Below are 21,572 nucleotides of genomic sequence, written 5' to 3'. Positions count from 1 at the left end.
GATTATGAGGACTTTGAATACCTGAGAAAGTAAAGGGACCTTACTTTACATTCACTTTTTACTTCTTTATCTTTTCCATCAAGCTGTTTCATCACTAGAGTAGTTGGATTGATGCTGTTAGATGTTGTAAATTGGAAACTTTCCTTCCTATAAGCTGTTATCTTACAAATCTTCAGGAGCTTGAAATTAACATTTTATAGGTGAGAACCTTAAATCACAAAAATTCTACTTGCTTCCTCTACCCTTTAAATTAAAAAGAGTGCTACTTTTTTTTTTTTTTTTTGATGGCGGAATATTTTGGTCTAGCTCTTGCCATACAAATACTTATGAGAGCTTAGTTTGAGCAAATCTGACAAAAGCTTTGTAACACAGGTGTTGTACTTATCTAATTCATTTTTTTCCATCGAGCTCTAACATTTCTCAAATGTAAAGGTGTGAAGGGCATGGTTACCAAAAACGAATAGATGTGAACAGGGCTGTGTTATTAAATGTCATGCTTCTTGATTTGTTGGTCATGTATTATCTCAAACAAAAATGGATTTTCCTACTCTTCTGTTTTCTCATTTTCAAAAATGGGCCACAAACTGGTTTGTGGCATTCTTATTTTGCAGTGAGGAGGAAATGGAAATAAATAGAAATTGATTTGGTTCCTCTCCCAATTATATGAATTAATACTGGTTCTCAAAATTCTCTTACATAAGGAAGGGTACAGTTGAGGTAGAATGGTGTTTTGTGAGTAACTAGGGAAGAGAGTGATATGCAACAGCTGATGGTGTGTTAATGATGCTTAATAATTTTAAGCAGAGTAAGATGGAAAATTCTTGTCCACATTGGAACTGTTTTGTGCATACCACTTTTTGACTTCCTTTCATTGATTATATTTGTTTCTTGACATTTCAAGATAGCATAAAATGTTTGGTTTTTGTTTTCTGAAAGATGAAAAGTACAAACTCATCGCATTTATTTAAGAAAGGATGCAAGCTAGTGCAAGCTAGTCTTCTAAATTGATATCGCTTCTTCTTTGGTGAGAACTAGCCTAGGTATTGTCAGAATTGTATTTATTTAAAAAAATATTTATTTATTTGGCCACACCGAGTCTTAGTTGTTGCATGTAGGATCTTCTATCTTCATGGCTGCATGTGAAGTCTTAGTTTCGGCATGTGGGATCTAGTTCCCTGGGCCCCCTGCATTTGGAGGATGGTCTTAGCCACTGAACCACCAAGCAAGCCCCTTGTCAGCATTTATTAAAAAAACCTTTCATGGGTGTTATCTTCACAAGGCAAAGTAAGATGCCAGTTATCGATGTTTCATAAGTACTAGTTCGACAGAATTGCATCACTGTGATACCCAGTTTTGGCATATCGAGAAAGTGAGATGTTTAACAGTCTTTCCTAAAATGTGGTTACATATGTGATTTTTAATTATGCTTTTTTGCTATTTTCTCAATTTGCGTAAAGTCCCCTTTCAGTATAAATGTAAGAGAATTGCTCATTGAGTCCTCCATGCTTTACATATTATTATGTACCTCTCAAGACCCTTTTTTAAAAAAAAGATTTTTGGCCACACCACATGGCGTGAGTTTGAGTAAACTCCAGGAGATGGTGAAGGACATGAAAGCCTGGAATGCTACAGCCCACGGGGTCGCAAAGAGTCAGACGCAACCGAGCAGCTGAATAAAAACAACGGCAACGTGGCATGTGGGACCCTAGGCCCCGACTAGGGATCAGACCCGTGTCCACTATATTGGAAGGTGGAGTCTTAACCGCTGGACTGCTGGGGCAGTCCCCAGTACCCTCTGTTTTTTACTTACTTTTGTTCTGATTACCATTTCACTGATGAAGGAATAGAGGCACAGCAGGGATATATAACTTCTTTGGGATCAGAACAAATGGCAGAGTCCGGATTGCACCCCTGGTCCTGAAGAGTGTAATCTTAGGTCTGTGTATTGTATTTTTTTCAGTTCCAGTGTTCTGGGACCTGATGTCTCCGTCTGCTGCATGTGGTCCTGGTGCCCTCTGTCCTGGAATGTTAGTCATCTTTGTGTGTGACCCTGTGACGCTCTGATTGTGACCCAAACTGGGGCCACTGAGCAGTCAAACAGCTCTATTAACAGAGATGTCAGTGTCCTTATTTTTTATTTACTAGGGATAAATGAGTAATTGATATCCTGTTTTCAGATTTCCATGACTGTATCCCTCTTCTCTTCATAGCTACAAAATGTCCTCAGGAACAGTGTAATTAAATATAGCTTTGTCTCTTTATTTTTGAGACCCACATTTATGTCTCTATTCATAGCTTGTCTTAGGACCTCTGTGATTCCATGTGCTGAACTGGTCTCCGTATATATCTCTGTATAAGCTGGGGTCCCAGTTTTGTTAATTGAATTTGCAGTGTGAGATAGGAAATCACTGTCCTTTTGTATGTATCTTTCCAAGATTCAAAGCTAATGGTATTGTTTGATAGGATTTACTAATAGCACTGTTATGATTTATAACATATTCATTCATACTGTATTAAACTATCCATCCTTTTGTGCTTGTTACTCAGAGGAAAGTAAGACTTCTTGTACTCTTAATGACAAAAATCTCTTCTCTGGGTAAGACCCTATAGAGTACTCCCCTTGTTCTAGAGCCAAAGAAGAAAGATAAATTTTCTTAAGATGTAAGAACATCTCTTGTTGGATAATTAGCTCTTTACAGACCTAAGGGAGCAGTGATAGAGTGTCGCCTCTGATGGAGCACATCAGTGGGAAGTTGAGTGTAAACACTCCTGTATTTAGCAAACCAGACGTTATTTAACTTCTCAGAGCCTTCATCTTCTCACCAGTTAATTAAGATTAAGAATACTTATGATACTGGCTTTATTGACATCTAAGTATATTCATATAATGTAGTTAGTGCTGAGTCTTTCTTCCAGTGTAGGCGCTCAATAAGGGGTAATTATTTGATTACTGAATATTAATACGCTACCAAAAGGATCTTGAGCAGGTTTGGAGAATAAGCCATTAGCTAGCAAAGAAATAATAACGGAAAATGCACTTAGGCAAATGCACTAAGCGAATATGGTTTCATGGGTTTGCCCAAAATATAGGAAGTACTTTTTAAAAATAAGGGAAATTAAGGGTAAAAGAATCTTGTTGACTTAAGGCCTTGTTTGATTTGTCTCATGTGTAACTTACATGAGACTCAAAAGCATGGACTGTTTTAAGAATAACTAGGAACTTAAAAAAGTAAGGCTGTTTGACCCTTTGAACAACTCTTTTAGTGACTTAAGAAGATATAAACGGAGGTCATCAGTCAGGAAGTGCATAGTTTCCAAAGCAACTTTTTAGAGAAGGCGAAGGAAACACTTCCAAGGAGTCCTGATGCAGATCCCTCGTTTAAGAGAAGAGGAGTGCAGGCTTTCTGAACCTCTGACCCTGTCATCTATCTGGGTGGTGTCAGGGGGCTCCTTGACCTCTTCTGCCTTATGGATCCAAATCAACTCCTAGAGAAACAGCGGGGTCGTTTTAGAGAAGAAAGCAGAAAAGTCCACGAAGATGCCTGTTACAAACGTAGCATTAGACGCGTGTCTGATTGCAAAAGACGTTCAGGGCTAAGCATCAGCCATATTCATACACCTGAATCTGTGAAAGTGGATTTCAGGTATTTACGAGGAACCTCTCACTACAGAGGTTGAATAGAAAAAGACAGGAGACTCCTGCAGTCCTGACTGTGCTTTAATGAAACTTAGGTACAGGAAACATAAGAGGCCAGTCTCAGGAAGGTAGGGAAGGTAGGAGGAAACCCAATGGGATGAGCAAAGAAGTGCTTGAATAGCTGAGACCTGAACAGGAATGCTGTGCCAAGCAGGGGCCTGGCAGAGGGCCAAGGAGGACCAAGAAACAGCAGCAGAGCTCCAGCAGGAAATGAGAAGCAACTTTCAAAACACATCAAGGGAGACCTTCTTTAAGTACATCAGAAACAACAAGACAGGGAAGTGTTGTTTCTCTGTTCTCCAGAGGGAGTTGGTTTTAAATGACAGCGATAGACCACGTTGTCTCCTCTTTCCCTGCATAGAAGCATAACTTCATTGTTTGAGTAGAATCTGGTGGTCTTGAGCGGGAGCAGGGAACATGATCAGAAGAGCTGGAGGAAGGCTCTTTTAGCAGGCTGCGTGCATGTGTGTGTGTGTGTGTGTGTGTGTGTATTGTTGTTGTTTATGGGTCTAGTTCCCTGAACAGGGATGGAACCTGGGCCCCCTGCATTTGGAGCTCGATGCCTTCACCACCAGACTACCAGTAAAGTCCCAGAAGTGATTATTTTTCACTACACAAATCTTGAGCTAAGTGGCTACCTGTCGGAGCATATTGAAAGGGTGTTTAAATAGAAACTAATATTCTTGGTGGAATGGGTACAGAGGGTCATAGTGAGACAGTTAAAAAGTGATCAGTACCAGATCCAGTGCTTATTCAAAATATTCTATAACCTGTAAGATGTGCAGGAAACACAGAACATGACCAGGCTGCTGGGGGGAATGGGGAGAAGGGAGCGATTTAGGTCAGGATGGTCTTGGCCATTTGGGAGGCATGGTTATAAATGAAGTAGTGGAAGATAAGGTCAGGGCAGAAGGGTAGGGGGCATAGGAGAATACTTGCATTTTCATATGTAAGCATCATGATGGTCCTGATTTGAATGCATGCTTAGAAGGCATACATTTTGAGTTTATCTGATGGTTTGTTTTTTACCCAAAGCAGTGTTGGGTTGGTTTCTTTCTGAGCCCTGCAAGTTGCCTTTTTTCTGGGCCAACTACCTTCTAAGAATAGTTTAAAGAGAGGTCTTGTAGGTATAAAGCTCAAAATCAATAGGCCAACCTACAAGATCAGGTAACAGAGGACCTTGTAGTAAGTTCAGGTCTTAGCCTTGGGTAAGCAAGGATCTAGTCTTAGCTCTGCAATAAGAATGAAGTCATTGAAAAGAGTCATAAGGATGGTTAACAAATTGGGAAAAATAAAGTGCCCAGGTGAAACAAAACTCAAATAAAGTGACATTTTTTTTTTTTTAATTTTTTTGGCCTGCCAGGATCTTAATTCCCTGATCAGGGATTGAACCCACACCCCCTGCATTGGAAGTACAGAGTCTTAACCATTGGACCATCAGGGAAGTCCATAGTGATAAGTTATTAATGTTAAGTATCTGAAGGACTTTTAAAAAAAGCCACATTAGTGATATGTTTTATATTTCTTCTGATGAAAAGGAGGGCAAAGACTTACCTGAATAAAGGATTTGGAATAGATTTAAAGATTTTATGACCCTTATAAAATGTTGAGATAAGGTTGTGAGGAACAATGTATGTTTCCTTCTAAGAGATCTTTAAAAGTATGAGCAACTGTATTTTGGGGATGAGTACATTTGATACATTTATAAAATGTTTGACCTTGATATTAACTAGGCAGTGAAGGAGATGAACTTTGGGATCACTTTCAACTGAGTGTATTTTTTTTTTAATATTTATTTTTATTTATTTATTTGGCTGTGCCAGGCCTTGCAGCACACGGGATCTTTGATCTTTTTTGCAGCAGTTGGGCTTTTTAGTTGTGGCATTCTAACTCTTAGTTGAAGCATATGGAATCTAGTTCCCTGATCAGGGATTGAACCCAGGCCCCCTGCATTGGGAGCATGGAGTCTTAGCCAGTGGACCACCAGGGAAGTCCTATATATATTTGTATTGGTTTTATTGGCATTTTCCTCTTCCTACTACAGCTGTGTGTTTAGCTGCCTTCTAATGGCTGTGTAATTCTTTTATGGTAGTATTTATAAGCTTTTATTATATTTGTTTGCTCAATTAACAGTCTCCTTGATGCCTCTCAGCTTTGTAAATGGACAAAGTCTATCTTGTTCACCGTCGTGACTTCAGTTCCAACCCATTACCTGGCACATAGTAATATTTGTAGAATGAATGATAACGTGGAATGAAGTATGACTTAGGTTGTGGGCTTAGAAGGTTGTCATTTTTAGAATGATTTGTTAGAGGCTCAGTTCAGTTCAGTCGCTCAGTTGTGTCCAACTCTGTGACCCCATGGACTGCAGAGGCTAGAATATCACTAAAATGGATTTCCCAATCTTGAGCATTTTGTTGAAGTCCTGTTGCTGAAATTGTCTGTCATTTGAATCAAAGGATGTCCTCTCTAATCATCTTGTGAAATGTAAATGGGATCCACACAACTGTACTTGAATGTCCCTAACCACATTATTCATAACAAAAAGTGGAAATAACCCAAATGTCCATCAGTTAATGAATGAATAAACAAAGAGTGGTATCTCTCCTCGACTTAGCAACTAAACAACAGCAGCAATACAGTGGAATAGTATTTGGCAATAAAAAGGAATGAAGTATTAATACATGTTACATCATGGATATATTTTGAAAACATTATGCTACTCAGAGAGAATCACATATTATATGATTCTACTTACTGTAAAATGTCCAAAACAGGCAAATGCAGAGAGATGAAAGGTAAACTGCTAGTTGCCTGAGGCTGAAAAAGTTAAGAGGAGATGGAAAGTGAGTGCTAGGAGGTGTGGGGTTTCTGAACATGACTGCCATCGTGGTTGTCCAACCCTGTGAATATTCTAAATGCCGTTAAATTGTGTACCTTTGCTTTGCAGTTTTTTTAAAAAGATAAGTACTATGTACTGAAGTTTTGAAAAATATTTATATATGTATGTACTTATTTTTGGCTGTGTCAGGTCTTAGAAGCAGCACTCAGGATCCTTGTTGCAGCTCATGGGCTTCTCTCTAGTTGAAGCTCGCAGGCTTGGGAGTTGTGGCTTGAGGGCTTAGTTGTTCCACAAAGCCCACCAGGGATGGCACCTGTGTCCCCTGCACTGGAAGCTGGATTCTTAACCACTGGACCACCAAGGAAGTCCCCCTTTTTTTTTTTGCAATTTTTAAAACCTTATTTATTTATTTTTGGAAATATAATTGATTTACCATATTATATTCGTACAACATAGTCATTCAATATTTTTATAGGTTGTACTTCATTTAAAGTTATTATGAAATATTGGCTACATTTTCTGTGCCCAGGTGTATACACTAGGGATTCGTTGTTGCTGTTGTTGTTTTGGCCACACCACATGGCATTCAGAGTCTTAGTTCCCCAACCAGGAATTAAACTCCTGCCCCCTGCAGTAGGAGCTCGGAGACTTAACCACCGCACATCCAGGGAAGTCCCCAGTTGTACACTTTAAATGAGTGCATTCCTATTGCCAGTCACCCTGGTAATAGACCTCTATCAAGAAAAGAACATGAAGAACATATTCAGACAGTAGAAAATTCAGCTGTTTTTCCCTACTGTCCGGTTTTGCCTTTGGCCAAGGGTATCTAAACAATTAGGGTTTCCCCGGCGGTGCTAGTGGTGAAGCCACTGCCTGCCATTGCAGGAGACACAAGGGATGAGGGTTTGATTCCTGGGTTGGGAAGATCCCGTAGAGGAGGGTATGGCAACCCACTCCAGTATTCTTGCCTGAAGAATTACATGGACATAGGAGCCTGGAAGGCTAAAGTCCACTGGGATGCAAAAGAGCTGGACACTGCTGAAGCAACTGAGCGCAGCATACAGCATCTAAGGATTATATTTGGCAAACACTTTTTGTACAAAACAAGCAGTGTAGAGTCTTGGCTGTTTTGCCTTAGAAAGGGTGCCGACCTCCTCACCCTGCACGTAGCACAGAGGGTCTTCAGTGTGGATTTCTGTGTCTGTGTCACCCTTTACAACATGGACAAGGGTGCTGTGACCCCATCCAGTTCAGGGCCTGGCACAGGGCAGGAGGATCGCATTGTTTATTGCATTATCTACAGTTAAATATAAAGCCCCGGGCAGGTTTTTCTTTCAGACAGGGTACAGACTCTGTGCTTGACAGAGTTGCTTGCTTAGAAAATGCTTAAAAAAATTTTTTTATTGAAATGATTTTCAACAAGAATGCCAAGATTATTCAATGAGGAAAGGACGGTCTTCAGCAAATTAGACTTTCACATATTGCATGATTCCAATTCATAGGAGATTTCTAGCGTGGTCCCATTCCTAGAGACAGGAAGTGAAATGGTGGTTACCAGGGACTGGGGGGAAAGGGGTATGGGAGTTGGCGATTAAAGGCTACAGTTTCACTGGAGAAAGCTGAAAAAGATGACGCTGATCCACAGCAGTGCAAATGTGCTTCATGCCAAAACTGGACATTTAAGAGTGGTTAAAATGGTAAATTTTATGTAATATGCTTTGCCACAATAAAAACATTATTTTCAAAAGATAGAAAATATTATTTTCAAATGAGAACATTTATGTGTACAGACAAAGGCTGCCATCGAAGTTCCCATGTCACCTGTCCCACCGTAAATATCCTCAGGTGCTTCCTCTAGAACATAGCAAGCACAGGAAACATTGCCTCACCTAGATCCTTTCACAGCTTTTACTCCAAATTACTCAGTGACCCAATTAGTAATTGATAACATTTTCAACAGTGCTTTACACGCTATTGTAAAAGCCGTGGGATTTGTTAGTCATCATCTGGACCAGACTCTGGGAGATTCCGTAGTGTGGTTTTGTTTCTGTTATTAGTGCTCTACTAATTTATCACTTTCAGTAATTTAAAAATATATTTATAAGAAATGCATTTTTGAAAGATAATACCACGTCTCATAAGCTGTTTCTTACTAGAAACCAAAGACTTCCTGATAATGATGGAGTGCCATTTTGACGCTTGGAAAGGGGTCTGGAAAAAGGATGCTGTGTATCCATTATTTCTTCCATGACCTGACTTACCATCTTGGGTTGGACTGTCCGTGCATACCTCACTTTGTGGGAGCAAGACGCATAGGAATTGGTTAATCTGCAGACTTCACATTTTTCATTTGCCTTTTTCCTAGACTTTTTGCCATTTTCAGCAATGAATAGGACATTTTGTAGAAAACTCTTGAAATGTTTTCTAAATTTAAGTGAGTTTGAGGTCTAGAAGACAACCAACAAATGTTGAATCCAGCCTTAGAGTCTTCAGAAGTGAGGCATAGTCTTTGTCCCCGGTGTGGGTCATTTTCTAGGTTCTTCTGTCAAGGATTCTTTCAGGGACCTTCCCAGGAGATTCTAGTGTCCAAAATACAAGGCCTTTGTCTGTACCTTTCAGAACACTTGGGCTCCTCTGGCTGCTCAGATGATAATTCAAGAAACCTGGGTTCAATCCCTGAGTCAGGAAGATCCCCTAGAGAAGGAAATGGCAACCCACTCTAGTATTCTTGCCTAGAAAATTCCATGGACAGAGGAGCCTGGCAGGCTATAGTCCATGGGGTCTCAAAGAGTCAGACGTGAATGAGCAACTTTCACTTTCTTTTCGAACACTTAACATCTCATTATGAAACTTACAGCAACCTTCTTAGCCTGTGTCCCTCAATCCTAAGGGTCACATCTAAACAGCAGTGAAGTGAATGACTTCAGTGGCCCTTTCTGGAGGACAGAGAGAGACTCTGCAAGTCCTGTAGGATGTGCCCATGCTGGAAAGAATCTCATGAAATTATTCATGCCTTCAAGCTGGGCTGAGTTTAATCCTTCAGAGAGAGGACTCAAGTTTTTCAGATGTTGAGCATACTTTATCATTTTGACCTGGATGCTCAAGGCATTCCTCTGTGTCTAACCTAAAACTGGTTTGAAGTGGATTTTCTTTTCACATAGTATAAATTTATATATTCTTCCTGGCTGTAGAAATAATACATGTTCCTTTTAAATGGTCGTCAGTTTAAGATATTTTAAGTTTATTTCCTAGATTCTTTTCTTGTGGCTTTGAAATTGAGACAAAATTGATTCTTATGATACAAATAACTCTTAAGGAAGAGTAATTTCATCATAACAGAATCATGTAGGAACTCTTTTACGAGGACGTCTAAAAAAATATAAACCAATATCTCTAGAATAAATTCCATTTACATGGAGAGGGAAAACTTTGAGTCCAAGTGACACATTTAGATCCAGGTTGGTTCCTGAACTAGCTTTTTAAAGCAAATTTTCAAGCTTGATTTCCTTATCTATAAATTGAAGAAACACATTTTTCTCAGGATTGTGTAAACTGAATATAATGTTACACGTGAAAGACCCTGATAGGAATCAGGTACACAGAGTAGCTTCTCAGATAATCCTTTATCTTCCCATACCTTCTCCATCTCTTCCTAACTTCTTCTTTTTTTTTTTTTTTTAACAGATATTATCCCTTTTTAGACATATCTCTCTTTTTTTTATATTTGTTTATTTATTTGACTGCACTGGGTCTCGGTTGGGACATGTGAATTCTTGGTTGAGGCATGTGGCCTCTATTAATTTCCTGACCAGGGATTGAACCTGGGCCCTCTGCATTGGGAGCGTGGAGTCTTAGCCACTGGACCACCAGGGAACTCTCTAGATATCTCTTCATGAGCGTAGAAAATAATGTTTTTTTCTCGATTGTAACACTGCAGTTTAGTCATTGAACATATTTTTCCCACTTCTTGTCCATTCGAAAAAATCTTCATCATAGTTCATTAGTTACTGCACGTGTGTGCTCAGTCACATAGTCTTGTCTGACTCTCTGTGACCCTTTGCGCTGTAGCCTGCCAGGCTTACGTGTCTATGGGATTTTCCAGGCAAGAATACTGGAGTGGGTTGCCATTTCCTATTCCAGGGAATATTCTCAACTTAGTGATCAAATCCATGTCTCCCACGTTAGCAGGCAGATTCTTTGCCGTTATGCCGCCTGGGAAGCCGCTTATTAGTTATTACCTAAATCTAAAATTTGGACTTAGGGGCTTCCCTGGCAGCGCAGTAGTTAAGGCTCCATGCTGCCACTGCAGGGAGCACAGGTTCCATCACTGGTGGGGGAACTAAGATTTGGCACAGCCAAAATCAATCAATCAGTTATTTAAATAAATACATAAATTTTCAATTTAAAGAAAATTAGCCTTCTAAGTGGAGAGAAATCCTGTGCCATCCTTTGTAAAGGATTTTCTCTCTTACTGTCATCGTAGCATGTTTAGGGCTTGACTTCAGCCTTCCATGGACCTATGGAGTGAGTCGGTTCAGAAGCTAGCAAACTCCCAGGTAAGATGATACTCAGGAGTTCTGGTATTATTTGTACCAGTAACCAGGGACCGGATAACATGCTTTACATGTGTTTCAAGTCTAATTTCACAGCTCTCCGCTGGGTGTTATCACTACGTTAGAGGAAAGAAAGTGAAGATCCTAAGAGGCCAGTCCACTCACCCAGGATGGCACACTGAGAAGGTTCTAGACCAGGGCTGCACCAGGGCTGCCTGAGTCTTTTAGTATTTTCCACAGTGTGATTGCATTTAGGGGTCATGACTTGGAGAAGGAAATGGCAACCCACTCCAGTACTCTTGCCTAGAGAATTCTGTGGACAGAAGAGCCTGGTGGGCTGCTGTCTATGGGGTCGCACAAAGTCAGACATGACTGAAGCGACTTAGCACCAGCAGCAGCAGCAGCAGGGGTCGCGACTGTGTGGAGGCTATCCTGCATGACTATCTCTTGACATGCAGGATAACAGAATCCCACCAAAGGCAGTGTTCATCGCACAGGGCACTCTCTCCTTTCCTCTGATGCTGTATTCTCTCCACTCTCCCTGCTTGCCAGGATAATAGGGTGACTGTTGAGAATGTGTTCATCAGGGTAGCTAATTCCAAGGATTCATAGTATCATGATATCAGTAAAAAGACCTACTTGGTAGGTTGTGCAGTTCTTTGTGGAAGGAGAGGAGAATCTATGCGACTTCCCTGGTGGTCCAGTGGCTAAGACTCCACGCTTTCAATACAGCGGCTCAGGTTCGATCCCTCGTCAGGGAACTTGACCCCACATGCCTGAACTAAGCCTGCATGCCACAATTAAGACTCAGCACAGCCAAAAAATAATTCAAAAGTAATAATAATTATTTTTAAATGAGAAGAATGAAAGGAGAGCCTAATCAGGACTTGATCTCCAGGCCTTTGGGTATCCAAGAGGAAAGGGGTCTGCCTGGTTTGGCATCTGTCCTGGAGAAGCATGAGCTCAACCACAGGGGTTGTGTTATTTCGTCCCAACTCCCATCTCTCCCCTCCCATCCCCATGGCAACCACCACAGGGCTGAGGTCAGGCAAGTCTCCTCTGACCCAAACAGGAGAAATCTTGCTTGGCAAAATTTATTCCTGGGAGTCTTCTTTGGCCTTAAGCTGCCACCACAAGAACTCTCCAGACAGCACCCTCTGTCATTGAGTTCACTATCTCACATTTAGTTGACTGTTCTTTTCTTCCTTGATATCCATCTTACAAGGAATCATAGGCTTTGCTTGGAAATTATTTTCAAGTAAGCAGAAGTATCTCAGCATTCAATCCAGCTTGTTAGTGGCAGGAATATTCTTTGCCCGTGTGTGTGAGAGAGACTGTGAAAATGTGTCTGACGCATGTTACTTGGAGAGAGTTCTCTGTCATCTAATCCATCAAAATGCAAATCCTCTGATCTGATTGCTTTACTTTTTCCTAACTGTGTATATGTGTTATGCTCAGTAGGCTGCCAAGTCCATATGAATTAGTGCTGCTTGTTATCTTTTTCCTTCTCCTGTCAAAATAACCAGCCATCATTATGCAAAGGAAATGCATTCTTCCTGGGCTAAAGTGGGGCTCAGTGCCCCAACTTACAAATTAACGTTTTCTTTCTTAAAGCATTCTGTCATCATACGCAATAGGATTCCCTCATGTCTTCTGCATGTTGGCAAAATCTTTATTAACCCCAGTTGAATTGACAGTCATGAGATGGCTTGGAAGACTGTCATGCCGAGGTGATTACTCCTCCTCTATTCCTGAAAGAGACTTCACAGAGTTGTTTTTAAATTGTATTTAAATCACTATCTGGAGTTGAATTCTTTTGCTTTTCTTTTCAGTGAGACTGGATGTTTATCTCATTGCTTCCACTTCTAGATAAGTATAGCTTCTCCCTTATCTGAACCCAACACTCCTGGGAAAACTTTAGGGAATTAAATCAGGAAAACAAACTATGCCTGCTCATGCTCAGTCATGTCCAATTCTTTGTGACCCCATGGACTGTAGCCCGCCAGGCTCCTCTGTCCATGGGATTTTCCAGACAAGAATACTGCAGTGGGTTGCCATGCCCTCCTCTAGGGAATCTTCCTAACCCAGGAATCAAACCCACGTCTCTTGCGTCTCCTGCATTGGCAGGCAGGTTCTTTACCACTGTTGCCACCTGAGAAACCCAACTGTGGTTTAGGTACATGGTAAAGTCTTCAAATCATACCTGAAGCCATGTATACACCCACAGAATTAAAAGCTTCTGCCTTCAATTCTCAGTTCCTCTTTCTAAAAGTAACCATTGTTAATCTCTTGTTAGATCGTTTCTAAAGGTGGTACATGTGTGTCCCAGCAGATAACATGCATGTGTGCATGCTCAGCGCCTAGTCGTGTCTGACTCTTTTTCCAGGCAAGAACGCTGGAGTGGAGTGCCCCTACTGCGGATCTTCCCAACCCGGGGTTTGAACCCACAACTCTGTGTCTCCTACATTGGCAGGCAGATTCTTTACCACTGCACTGCATGGGAAGCCCCAGATATATGCCTGGTTTCTTTCTATATTTCTATAAATTATATGCAGTTGTTCCATACTCTGCTTCTTTTCTTAGTATTTTTATTTATTTATTAGGCTGGGCCAGGTCTTAGTTGTGACATGTAGAATCTAGTTCCCTGAGCAGAGATCAAATCCAGGCCCCTTTACTTTTCTTTAGAGTTTAACTTTCCTAGGTTGTCATATTTGACCCTTCTGAAATTTGTGTTGAAATGAGAAGTTTTATAGGGACCCAGCTTTATTTCTGTTTCTAAGAAGCTAATCAATGGTGCCACTACCCTTGACTGTACAATTAATCGTTTCACCACTGATTCGAAATACCACCTGGTGAGATCCAGTTTTTTTTTTTTTGGTATGGTCGTGAGTTTTAACCGTACATCTCTCCCTCTTTTTTTTTTAAACTTTTAATTTTATATTGGCGTATAGTCTATTAGCACTGTTGTGATACTTTCAGGTACACAGTAAAGGGACTCAGCCATACATAAACAAGTATTTGTTCTTCCCCAAGCTCCCCTCGCATCCAGGCTGCCACATAATTAACATTGAGCAGAGTTCCTTGTGCTATGCAGTAGGACCTTGTTGGTTATCCATTTTAAATATAATAATGTATATATGTTGATCCCAAATTCCCTAACTATCCCATACCCCCATCCTTCTCCCCTGGCAACCGCAAGTTTGTTCTTTTAAGTCTGTGAGTCTGTTTTGTATATAAGTTCATTTTTATCATTTCTTGTTAGATTCCACATGTAAGGGATGTCATATAATATTTCTCCTTTTCTGTCCAACTTACTGTACTCAGTATTTATAATCTCTAGGTCCATCCATGTTACTGCGAATGGCATTATTCATTCCTTTTATGGCTGAGTCCATTGTACAAATGTTCCACATCTTCTTTACCCATTCCTTTGTCGATGGATATTTAGGTTGCTTCCATGTCCTGGCTGTTGTAGACGTGCTGCAGTGAGCACTGGGGTGCATGTATCCTTTTGGATCCTGTTTTTCCCCAGATCTATGCCCAGGAGAGGGATTGCAGGATCCCACTCAGTGGTAAAAAATATTCTAAAAATAGAATTACCATACTGTTCTCCATAATGGCTATACCAATTTACATTCCCACCCACCTCCACACCCTCAGATTCTGCTTGGTTCTGAGTCTGTTCCTCCTGAGCTCTCTGTTTGGTTTCATTGAACCGTTGTTTTTGGTTTTTTTTTTTTCTTTCTCCAATTCAAGTATGTTTGAGTTACAGTAGTTTCAGATATGAGTCAAGCAAGGGAACAAAGGGAAGGTTAGTCATTAGTCTGATCCTTTCATATGCATACTATTTTGAGGCTACTTAATGAGGGGACCTCTGTTCTCAATTTTCTCTGCCAACATCAGAACTTAGCGTTCACTGTGACACCTTGTCATGCAAAAAGAATTAACTTTTGCAGTGGTACACGCTTAGAGAGATTGAATGTATGCCACATTAAAAATAAATAAGGTGATCTTTTAAAAATAGCATCCAAGAAGATATTTGTAAAATCTTACCTGGAAATCTCACTTCCGTGGCAGTGTTCCGTAAATATAAGACATTTTCTCTATCTATTTGTACATTTGTAGATCAGCCAGGAAAGTATTAGTATTTCTTGTGCCTCATTTTTAGTATGTGGCATATCAAACAGAGTTATGGGTTGCCCTGATCTGATTGATTTCGTATAAAGGTCTTTTTTGGCAGCGATTGGAACTTCTTCACTCTCTGAGGTAAATCTTGCAGAGCAGGAAGTTGAGGTTTTGGGGTAGATTCCAAGAGTCCGTTCTGATCTTACGGTTGAGGAATGTGGAACCCTAACGCTTTCCTTTACTTAATAATGTGAATAGTGAAGGATTTTTTTTTTCCGCTGAGCTAATTAAGTATTTTGTAAAAGAGGATGAACTTTTAATAATAGGAATGTAACTTTTAACTTATTTTAAACGTGGTCAGAGAACGGTCCCTGCTTTAAAATCTCCTTATTTGTACATGTTATAGTTCAAAGGAGAAACCATACCATTTATGTGGAGAGAAAATAAATGAGATTTCTTTCTGTCTTCCATATGTTTAATGGTAGGCTTGTGTCTTGGATCGTACTCTGAGTTAAAACAGACGATGGATTCAAGGAGTTGCTGCGATAAAGAACTGTTCTTATCTCAGAATCGACTCTGGAGACCATCTCCGAGAATCCCGTATCGACTAGCCAGGCGGGAGATCCATCTTAATCTGAATGGGCAGTTTGATTGTTTCTTTTCAATTAAACAGACATGGGTCCTTTTTAGTCCCAGACTCCAGTCAGAGAAGCAGTGTGGTTGAGACATCAAGCATAGTGATTTTTTCACCTATAGTTAACACTGAAAGTGAATGCCTGTGTCTTCCTTCAGTACAAAGGAAAGGTCAGTGAAAAGCTCTGGCAGATGGTACTGGAGAGAGAGTTGTAGTGCTTTGGTTGAATTCTGCTCAAGCCCGCGTGGAGCTGCCCATTTGGTACCAGTACCACAGTTACTTGCTGACACATTACACTCAGCTTGAGTACGAAGGGCCAAGTAGACTCAGCAACAATGTATGTACCTCAGCAATCCTAGTCAAATGGCATCTATACATAGTCCAGCATCTGGGGTGAAGATGTTAGTTACTCAGTCATGTCCGAATCTTTGCAACCCCATGGACTGTAGCCTACCAGGCTCCTCAGTCCATGGAATTCTCCAGGAAAGAATACTAGAGTAGGTTGCCATTCCCTTCTCCAGGGGATCTTCCTGACCCAGTGATTGAACCTGGATCTCCTGCATTGAAGGCAGATTTTTTTTATCGTCTGAGCCAACAGGGAAGCCCCATTTGGGGTAAGAGCATGCTTAAATATCTGAAGGAATCAAAAGATTGGGGAAATACCAAAGGGACTGTCAGGCCAAGGGAAACGTAGCTAAGATCTTCATTCAAACTTGAGCAAGTCCGTGGCCATTGCTCTCTTGGAGCGAGCCCTTAGGGTAAGACTAAGCTTTCACTAAATACACAGGCAGGGACTTAACCTCCTTCCCCATCACAAATGATATTCTAGAAGTAATTTTCCATTTGAATCCTCCTTATATACTTAGATATTGGGTTGGCCAAAACATTTGTTCAAGGTTTTCTGTAACATGTTTCAAAAACCTGATGGAACACTTTGGCCAACCCAATATTTTGTAGAGAACTCACACTAGCAGTTACCCTTTCTTGATCACTTTTTTCCCCTCTTATTTTATTTTGACAGTTGACAGGAATTTCCTTTTTTTTTAGAATATTTAATTTTATTTTTTACTTGAATTTTTACCATCTTAACCATTTTTAAGCATACAGTTCAATAGTGTTGAGTATATTTGCAGTGTTATACAGCTAATCTCTAAAACTTTTTCATCTAGTAAAACTGAAACACTATACCTTTTAAAGAACAATTCCCCAGTCCCCTTTCCTTAGCTCCTGGCAACCAACATTCTACTTTCTGTCTCTGTGAATTGACTCCTCTGAGTACCTCACATAAGTGGAATCATAGTGTATTTGTCTTTTTGTGACTGGCTTATTATTTCACTGGGAGAAGGCAATGGCACCCCACTTCAGTACTCTTGCCTGGCAAATCCCATGGACGGAGGAGCCTGGTAGGCTGCAGTCCACGGGGTCGCTAAGAGTCGGACACGACTGAGCGACTTCACTTTCACTTTTCACTTTCATGCATTGGAGAAGGAAATGGCAACCCACTCCAGTGTTCTTGCCTGGAGAATCCCCGGGACGGGGGAGCCTGGTGGGCTGCCATCCATGGGGTTGCACAGAGTTGGACACAACTGAAGCGACTTAGCAGCAGCAGCAGCAGCAGTATTATTTCACTGAACATAATCTCCTCGAAGTGTGTCAGAATTTTCTTCTAAGGCTGAATAATATTTCATTGTGTGTATAGACCACATTTTGTTTATCTGTTTGTGTGTCAGTGGGCGTTCAGGTTTTGTTCATTTTTCATTAGTAAAATATACGCACAGTACTGTTACCCATGTGATTACATGTCAGCTGAATAGTTTTAGAATCTGAAGAGACTTCCTGGTTAGACTTTTACTGTTGTCAGTAACTGTGAGTTGGGTTAGTACGTGTTCAGGCACAGAGCAGTCGTCCAGATGATTGCTTTAAAAACATTTACGGCAATTGCTAAGTAGTCTTCAGACCTCAAGTCTCCCTGACGTCAAGTTTGGGCAACCGCAGCCTTTGTGAAAGGAGTCGAAGGACAAAGGTGGCAGCCACTGGGTGAGAGGTGTTTACTTTCTTCAACTGCTTGGCCTGCACCTGGGATCCACAAAGGTGTGTTTTCCACAGACATTTCAGGCCTCTAAGCGTGAGATGTGAGTTTATTTCCTCAAAGACACAGTACGTGATCTCTCTCACCAGACACTCTGGAAGGCTCCATTAGATAAACACTCAGAGGGCTGGAAAACGGGAGGAAGGGGACCATTTAGATTGTTTCACATCCTTTGACCTGGAGTACTGCTTTCCTCAACGCTTGCCTCACATTTCTCAGAGGAAGAAAGACATGGAAACTTGGTACATTTATTTTTTACATACGTGCCAGCTTTGACCACTCTTGGCACTGGGTGAATGGGAGATTAATGGTCTGGGTTATGCCGTGGAAAAAGCCATAAGTCTTTACATCACAATTTTTGTTTTTAAGACATTTTGTTTTCATAGCTGGGGATTACGCTATTAGCATGGGGAGAGGGAGAATGAAAAATGTAATAGAATAAAGAGACAGCACAATTTTTTAAAAATCCAGAATAGGAAGCACACCCATACCCAGAAAGATACTCAAATTCCTTGTGAGTTTTGTGAAAAAATGCTGAGTTTTGAGGTGAATAAACAGGCTAGGACCCCTTTGTATATGTGGTTCACATATCATTCCTTGGCTTTAAGAACACTGCTATATAACTAAGAGGTAATTACTCACCCAATGCAATCAAGGTTTGGTTATTCTTATCCTAAAAGGATTACCAGTCAAGTTACTTCTAAGACAGAAGTGACTTTAGTTCATTTCAACATTGACATACTCGACTCAAATTATCTCACAGCTGTATATTAAATGACAGAATTTTAACTGAAGACAAAATATGAATAAAAAGATAAGTCCAATAGTTAGCTAAGAAATGAAAACTAATTCCATTAAAATTTGTTTTACTGTTATGCAACTTTGGGGGACATTCCTGATACGTAACCTGATATATATGGACAGCTAGAAATATGTAAGTGCTTATGCATCGTAATTGCTCATCAATGCAGTGGGTTTAGAATAGTGTAGCATGGGACTTCTCTGGTGGCCCAGTGGTTAAGACTTTGCACTCCCAACGCAGGGGAAGCAGGTTTGATTCCTGGTTGGAGAACTAAGATCCCACATGCTGTGCAGCATGGCCAAGAGATAAAAGATTTAAAACAGAGTAGTGTAGCAAATGGGCTTCCCTGGTAGCTCAGTTGGTAAAGAATCTGCCTGCAATACAGGAGACCCTGGTTCAATTCCTGGGTCAGGAAGATCTGCTGGAGAAGGGGTAGGCTACCCACTCTCGTATTCTTGGGTTACCCTGGTGGCTCAGCTGGTTAAGAATTCGCCTGCAGTACGGGAGACCTGGGTTCAGTTCCTGAGTTGGGAAGATCCCCTGCAGAAGGGAAAGGCTACTCACTCCAGTATTCTGGCCTGGAGAATTCCATGGACTGTATAGTCCATGGGGGTCACAAAGAGTCAAATACGACTAAGCAACTTTCACTTTCAGTGTAGCAAATGGACTTATTGGTTGATCTTGAGTATATGCTCACAGCAGATACCTCTTTTCTTTTTAGTTTGTATTTATGAGCATAAATACTCTTATTTATATGAGTATATATTTATATATCTTATTTATACTTAAATATACTTATCATGGCATCTGGTCTCATTACTTCATGGCAAGTAGGTGGGGAAACAATGGAAACAGTGACAGACTTTATTTTCTTGGGCTCCAAAATCACTGCAGATAGTGACTGCAGCCATGATATTAAAAGACACTTGCTCCTTGGAAGAAAAGCTATGACCAACCTAGACAGCATATTCAAAAGCAGAGACATTACTTTGCAAACAAAGCTGACTACCGAAGCATTGATGCTTTTGAACTGTGGTGTTGGAGAAGACCCTTGAGAGTTCCTTGGACTGCAAGGAGATCAAACCAGTCAATCCTAAAGGAAATCAGTCCTGAATATTCATTGGAAAGACTGATGCTGAAGCTGAAACTCCAATACTTTGGCCACCTGATGCAAAGAGCTGACTCACTGGAAAAGACGCTGATGCTGGGAGAGATTGAAGGCAGAATCAGACTGTGTAATATAGAAAACCACCCTGCCATAGCCTGGGAATCCACATACATCTGGGTGTGTTCCAGCAGGATTTTTTGAAGAGAAGTTGGAGAATGAGCGAAGCAAAAGTATATGTTGAGTGTGGACCATCTACCAGGCACAGAAATGATTTCATTTACACTTCAGTGAAACTCTGGATAAGCTACATGGTGGTATTCCCATTCTGCAGATGAAAAGACCAAGGCTCAGCCAGGCTAAGTTATTTGATTGTTGTTGTTGTTCAGTCGCTCAGTTATGTCCAGCTCTTTGCAACTCCATGAACTGCAACACGCCAGTGTTCCCTGTTCTTCACTATCTTCCTGAGTTTGCTCAAACTCATGTCCATTGAGTAGATGATGCCATCCAACCATCTCATCCTCTGTCGTTTCTTTTTCCTCCTGCCCTCCATCTTTCCTAGCATCAGGGTCCTCTCTAGTGAGTCAGCTCTTCTCATCAGGTGGCCAAAGTATTGGTGCTTCAGCTTCAGCATCAGTCCTTCCAATGAATATTCAGGATTGATTTCCTTTAGGATTGACTGGTTTGATCTCCTTGCTGTCCAAGGGACTCTCAAGAGTCTTCTCCAATAGCATAGTTCAAAAGCATCAATTCTTCAGGCACTCAGCCTTCTTCATGGTCCAACTCTCACATCCGTACATGACTAGTGGAAAAACAGCTTCCACTATATGGACCTCTGCTTTCTAATATACTGTCTAGGTTTAGCATAGCTTTTCTTCCAAGGAGCAAGTGTCTTTTAATTTCATGGCTGCAGTCACCATCTGCAGTGATTTTGGAGCCCCAGAAAATAAAGTTATTTGGTAGACCATATATATATATTATCTCTCTCTCTCTGTCTCTCTCTCATGGTCTAGTTCCGAGCCTGTGCCCTTTCTCAGACACCCTCCTGTGCCTGGCTAGCTTGTTCTACCAGATGCAGTGATGCGGCGCCTTTCTCATATAACCTGAGGCTGTGTTACCTGCTCTGCTAGGAGTGATGGAATTGTAAACATTGTAAGGGGCATGCCAATATCTGAAAGCCATTAAGGAAAAATGAGTCACTTGGTAGATGCATGGAACGTCTTTTGATTATGAGAGTTTTGTGGAGAAATAAAGCACCAAGTGCTTTTTCTTCTTATAAAGAATTGAGTCCCTCTCCCGAATAGACATCATTGGCAAGTCCACATGCAATCATGGTCAGCAGAAAAGATATTTAATCAGTAATGAAAAGCTTGTGGTCCTGGAATGTCTTTAACCCCTCAGAGCTAAAGAGCAGGCCTTGGGGGACTGATGTCGAAAGGATAAAGAATTGGGGCTTGAAAAGAATTCTGATCTTGGAGGTAAAGACAGGTAAGAGAAAATAAGATTAAAAGCAGGCTTGATACGCAGTTACTTGTCACCCCTGGATAACGTGGTGTAAATTGCTTTTTGCTTCAACCCCTGCTCTCCACATACATATTTTGTTGTTGTTGTTAAAGAAAGAGAAGAAAATATTTTTGAGGTAACTCATTACCTTTTTGGCTTTAGGCCTAGAAGCTACAGAAGTTGAAAGTAATTTTATACACTGCAGATGCTTCCTGGTTTTAA

General features: G+C 40.8%; 1 protein-coding gene and 1 non-coding gene across 22 annotated transcripts in view; one reads left to right on the top strand and one right to left on the bottom strand.

The window, feature by feature from the left end:
* The window catches only part of KIAA1217 (KIAA1217 ortholog), an 829,478-nt gene that overhangs the window by 607,665 nt on the left and 200,241 nt on the right, over nt 1-21,572 (top strand). The gene's annotated exons all lie outside the window — the stretch shown is intronic.
* On the bottom strand, nt 5,069-5,141 carry TRNAG-UCC. The gene has a single exon. It is a non-coding gene; the product is annotated as a tRNA-Gly (tRNA).

The sequence above is a fragment of the Bubalus bubalis genome, chromosome 14 (genome assembly GCF_019923935.1).
Source record: "Bubalus bubalis isolate 160015118507 breed Murrah chromosome 14, NDDB_SH_1, whole genome shotgun sequence".
Classification (NCBI taxonomy): domain Eukaryota; kingdom Metazoa; phylum Chordata; class Mammalia; order Artiodactyla; family Bovidae; genus Bubalus; species Bubalus bubalis.
This window is presented reverse-complemented; position numbering and strand designations above follow the sequence as displayed.